Raw genomic sequence first — 5,497 nt, forward strand, 5'->3', positions numbered from 1 at the left:
AGGATACATCCAACACAACGGCAACTTTCCAATTATATATCACATTAACCGAAAAACCTACGACAAAAAAATTCTATGCGATGTAAATATACAATTTGACGACCCCGACATACGTGTCAACTAAAGACTTTCGACAATAGACTTGTAAAACCTATGTGTTACACGTACCTAACATACAATGTAACACGCACCGTTTAAATTTAAGTAGCTTTACCGACCTTAACTACTCCGTAGTTACAATTAAGTTAGATAGTAATTCCGGCCTCCTCGGTAGTATAGTGGTCAGTATCCCAACCGTTTAAATTTAAGTAGCTTTATGTTAGGAATTCCGACACAGCTAGCCTAAATATTGGCGTGACGAGAGACGAGGTGTCGCGTAGGCGAGCGAACCCCAACGAAGGCCAGGCCCTGTTGTAAAAAACCCCCAAGGCCCTTGAAGAGCCTTCATTGAGAAGACAGCGTAGAGACTTTCCCAGGCCGGGAAAGTCACTTCTTTGCTAGCCTTCGTTGCGAGCAGAGCTCCTAAAATAAAATAATATAGTTAAAGATTATTTGGCGACTTATATTTGCATTTTCCTTCTATTCTTACATTTGCCGACCTTAACTACTCCGTAGTTACAATTAACTTAGATAATAATAATTAAATAATTCAAATTGACAGACAGTATCTACTGTCTCATTTATTTATCGAGAACAACCGCGGCCTCCTCGGTAGTATAGTGGTCAGTATCCCCGCCTGTCACGCGGGAGACCGGGGTTCGATTCCCCGCCGGGGAGACTATTATTTTTGATTTTTATTCTTTAAACTTAGATTCCAAATTTTATTTTATTAAATATATTGTTGGGTAAAGTGGCGGATTGATTGCGATTTAGTAATAACAAAAGGTTGATCTTTATTCGGCCGACGCATGTCCCGCAGTCTGCCCTTGCCGAGATCCTCTACAGACCTAACTTACGAACTAGCCATTCGTTCTCCCAAGCATAGCCACGAAAATCTTTCTCACTTCAATTCACGCATCTCTTTCACTCTGTTTAAACAAATCCATTCAGCCTTAGTAACATTCAAACCAACCGAAGAAACATTCTCACGACATACGAACCTATAACCTAAACAGTCACGCGGGAGACCGAGGTTCGATTCCCCGCCGGGGAGTGCATTATTTTTGATTTTTATTGTTCAAACTTAGATTAAAATTCTATTTTTATTATGGGATCGGAAGGATAGACAGGTTAAACACTGTATGACACCATTAATTCCGTTCCTCACTTTTTATTATAATAGGCTTTGCCACGGACAGCGATACGGCCCGTGCGGATGACTAAACCGGACTGTTTGTCGCGCTCGGCCATCGTCTCTTAAAAAGGGCATTCGGTAAGAAGGACAGAAAATTCGATAGAAAAAGAAGGTAGAGGAAAAGGAGAAAATTAGAAAAGTTTATAGCAAGGATAGCGGATGAAGATCATAAATAAGTTACTGAAGTGGTTTGCTAGGGCCTGAAAGCTGACGCTACCCAGGCCCAGGCGAAACCTTGAAAGGGACACGGTGAATTAGAGACGATGACAATGGGCTCTTCGCCTCGCACGGATTCGATCGCCAAATGTGCAAGAATACAAAAGAAGAGAAAGAGTTCCACTGGTGGCCCTTTGGTCGCCACATTATTAAAATATACATTCTTAACATACAGGGTGTCAAGTTTCGTTTTTCAAATGAAACTATCTATTTTTTTTTATACCACGCGATAGTACTTTTCAAGACAAATTCATTGAGGGGGGAGTCTGGTCCAGCTAATGTATTTTTCTAATGCATATAATTTCCAGATATAATTAATTTTAGTTATTGAAATTTTTTTTACATATAAAGGGACGTTCAAAGAAGAAAATTTGACAGTTCAGATTTAATTTGAATGTATACATATATAGATATAGTAGTCGCAAGGAAAGGATTCGGTGAAAACGGTGGGATACGTGGAGCCCTGGGAAAACATCTGATAGATAAAATCAGAAAATTTTTTTCTTTAGCAGGTACGTAAAATGCGTATGAACATTAATTTGCAAAAAAAAAATTGTGAATTGCAAAAATGGCGGCAAAAAACATGAAAATGAACGATACATGTCGGCCGTTATTTTGTAATAACTTTATGGTATAATAATAATTCATTAAGAGACGAGGTTCATTAGCATATAAACTTAATTACCTTCAATTTAAGCGTTGAATCAAGTGAATCGAATAAAAATTGGATGAGCTATGCGACCCACCGTTTTGACCGAATCCTTTCCTTGCGACTACTATATCTATATGTATATGTATACATTCAAATTAAATCTACACTGTCAAATTTTCTTCTTTGAACGTCCCTTTATACGTAAAAAAAGTTTAAATAACAAAAATTAATTATATCTGGAAATTATATGCATTAGAAAAATACATTAGCTGGACCAGATTCCCCCCTTAAGTTTGAATGTATTTACCCGATTTTTATTAGTTTTCAAGCTATAATGCTTCAAAGTTTTCTAATTTTCAAGGAAAAAGCTTGGTTCGACCCTGAGCGGTCCCATTGATGCAGTAAGCACCATGCGGTTCTTGAAATCGATACGGAGGGTCTTACTTGGGATTCTAGGCCCGGAATATTGGGATTCTTCCCATTTTCCTCCGTATCGATTTGAAGAACCGCATGGTGCTAACTGCATCAATGGGACCGCCCGTGGCCGAACCGAGTTTTTTCCTTGAAAATTGGTAAACTTTGAAGCGTTAAAGCTGGAAAACTAATAAAAATTGGGTAAATACATTCAAGCTTAATGAATTTGTCGTGAAAAGTACCATCGCATGGTATACAAAAAAATATATAGTTCCATTTGAGAAACGAAACTTGACCATCATATCTCGTTAAATAACAAAGTTAACAAAAATTCCTTCTCGCTGAAACATGAGCCCCATTTTACCATGCAATTTCCATATTTGAAATTTTACATTTGGCCGATAGTTTTGGAGTTAGAGCTCTGTATCACTTAGCCTGGGACACGCTGTATGTATAGTTTTTCCCCGTAGTGCCGTTTTCTACATATACATAATTCCAATCCAGCCAAGTACATATGTATAAGAAATTCCTCTTTATGTAATACTCATGTAGCATTAAGTGATATGGCGAATCTCGATATCGATCTCGAATGTTACAAGTAATCTCGTCTCATTCGCATCACTATTCGATTTCCCGTCGGGGAAATAATCTTTTTATATTTTCTCTTTAATAAAACAATAAACATATTTCCAATTAAAAATATAATAACTATTTTATCTGAACTACATAGCATCTACATTCTAAAATAATACCGTTCTATCTTTCCTGTATTAGACAGGTCTGTTACTAATACATAAAACACTTTGTTTCTCTTAAAATATTCAGCACGTAAAGACAGCGACACGACACAAACTCCATCTCGACAACAAAAGTAGCTTCGAGCGAGGAATGTAATTCTCCTCTACTGTTTTTCTCGGGAAACGTCGAATCGGAGTGAAAAATATTACAACTGGAGTGCGTGGAACATAACAAGAAACAAAGAAAGAAAACCGTTGACATATTTTCTACGCCGTTGGAGGTGGTTTATGCTCTCCTTGATATTCTTATATACATGGAAATTTCCTCTTTTGAAATGCAAATTAGGCAACGCGCCGCGGACCCTGAATATTCAACTAATTCGATTTTTTAGGGCATTAAGCTTGCACGAAACTTCCACTTACTTTACAAAAGTGGATTAACATAGACGCGCAGATGCCAGATGAACTGCGTGGAAGCATTCCGCGGGAACGTGAATTTTTCCCACTCGTGCATCTGAACTTGAAAACAAATGGAAGCTTCGCACGTAGTTGTTGAACCTGACTATTGAAACGCTTGAACCTTCGAGGACTGAAATGCTCAAACAACTCACGAATATAACCATTTGAGATTCGAGTACCCACCTGTCTAAAGTCAGTCAGAAGCATTCCATTACCTACGAAGATGTCCGAGCAAACCTGTCGTTGACCGTGTTAAGAACAATCACGCGATATCAAGTTGGCGCGTGACTGGCAGCGGTGTTAACCACCCTCTGATGCGTATACTTGCGACGCATTCGAGCGAAAGGGATGGCAAAAATTCGTTCGGCGCCGGATACGCGCCGTGCACCGTACAATTTTTTCTCCGCCCTTCTCGCTCCTCGTGACGGAAGAGAGTTTTTTACCATTGTCATGTCCCCTGTTTATTCGTTTCCACGGTGCATCGGGTGGTCGCAAAAAAGAAAAGAAAAAACGGAAGCACCGCCGTATTCCATTAATATTCCTACCCGCGAGCTTCTCGTGGACTCCGATGCGGGATAAGAATCTTGGGAGAAAAAATTTCATCAGATACCGGGGACCGTATTGCTCTCCCATCGTTATACGTCCATTTTTCCAGCTTGTGCTCCAGCCTGAAAAAGTCTGCACTCTGGGAACGCAGGTTGTGGCTTTTTATTAACAGTTATTTATTATACTTGTGGTATTATATGGGCAACGTAAATATTAATTGGGAAAACGATACGAGGTGCAAGGAAGATGGTTCTAAACTTAGTAACCTTCAGTGGTGTAATAAAGACAAAAATAAATGTACATGCAGCTACATATGAAATATAGATACAATATTTAAATATAAATGCAGTGCATGTGAAATGTCGAGAGAAAATTAAATAAGTGCAAGTAGACATCAAATATACATATTGGGTAGACTGAAAAGTAATGTTGTTACTTTTACATTAAATTCAAACAGATTTTTAATAAATTTCTATTTTTAATCAGTTATGCAATCGCCATCGTTATCAACAGCCTTTTGTCATCTATTGTGCAAATTTTCAATGCCAGATCGATAAAAATCAACGAGTTGAGTGATAAACAAGTATTTAAAAACGACGTTACTTTTCAGTCCACCTAATATATATATATATATATAATTTCTATCGAATTCGATGTCTTGAATCGTATAATAGCCGAAGAGTACATCGGTGTCATAATTTCCTATTTGAAAGAACCAGTCAGAACCAGAACAAATCAAAACCTTCAACTAACAGGTTTTCTCGGGTCAGAAAAATTTTTGTCTGAAAAAAGTATCATACAGGGATAGGCTATTTGGGGACAACACAGGTGGATAAGAATGGAACACCCTGTAGAGGAAGCTGTTGGTCCTTTAACGCGGCGCTAAGCGGTTATTTTCCAATCTGTTCGACGATACGGGCATCGGCTTTATTGCGTTTTCACAGTTTTCTCACCGTTGCGCTCTTCAGCGGTGCTCGGTTTTCCTACCAGTGTTCTTGCGCTTTTCACACGTATCTTCATTGCTGTTGTCCCCTTATATTCGCGGAAAAAACTCCATGAACGCCGCGCAATGGCTACGAAAACTGTCAACGACTTCGAGAATGTTTTTTCGACGTTCTCCTCGCCCGTGGACGAGCGAATTGCGAGAACACGACAGTTTCGCTCGACAACAGTCATAAA

The 5,497-nt window shown here is 38.8% G+C and overlaps 1 non-coding gene across 1 annotated transcript; it reads left to right on the top strand.

Annotated features, from left to right (window-relative positions):
* The first annotated feature begins 705 nt into the window (after window positions 1-705).
* On the top strand, window positions 706-777 carry Trnad-guc (transfer RNA aspartic acid (anticodon GUC)). The gene has a single exon. It is a non-coding gene; the product is annotated as a tRNA-Asp (tRNA).
* The last annotated feature ends 4,720 nt before the right edge of the window (window positions 778-5,497 follow it).

Source organism: Hylaeus anthracinus, unplaced genomic scaffold, assembly GCF_026225885.1.
Source record: "Hylaeus anthracinus isolate JK02 unplaced genomic scaffold, UHH_iyHylAnth1.0_haploid 11982, whole genome shotgun sequence".
Taxonomy (NCBI): Eukaryota; Metazoa; Arthropoda; class Insecta; order Hymenoptera; family Colletidae; genus Hylaeus; species Hylaeus anthracinus.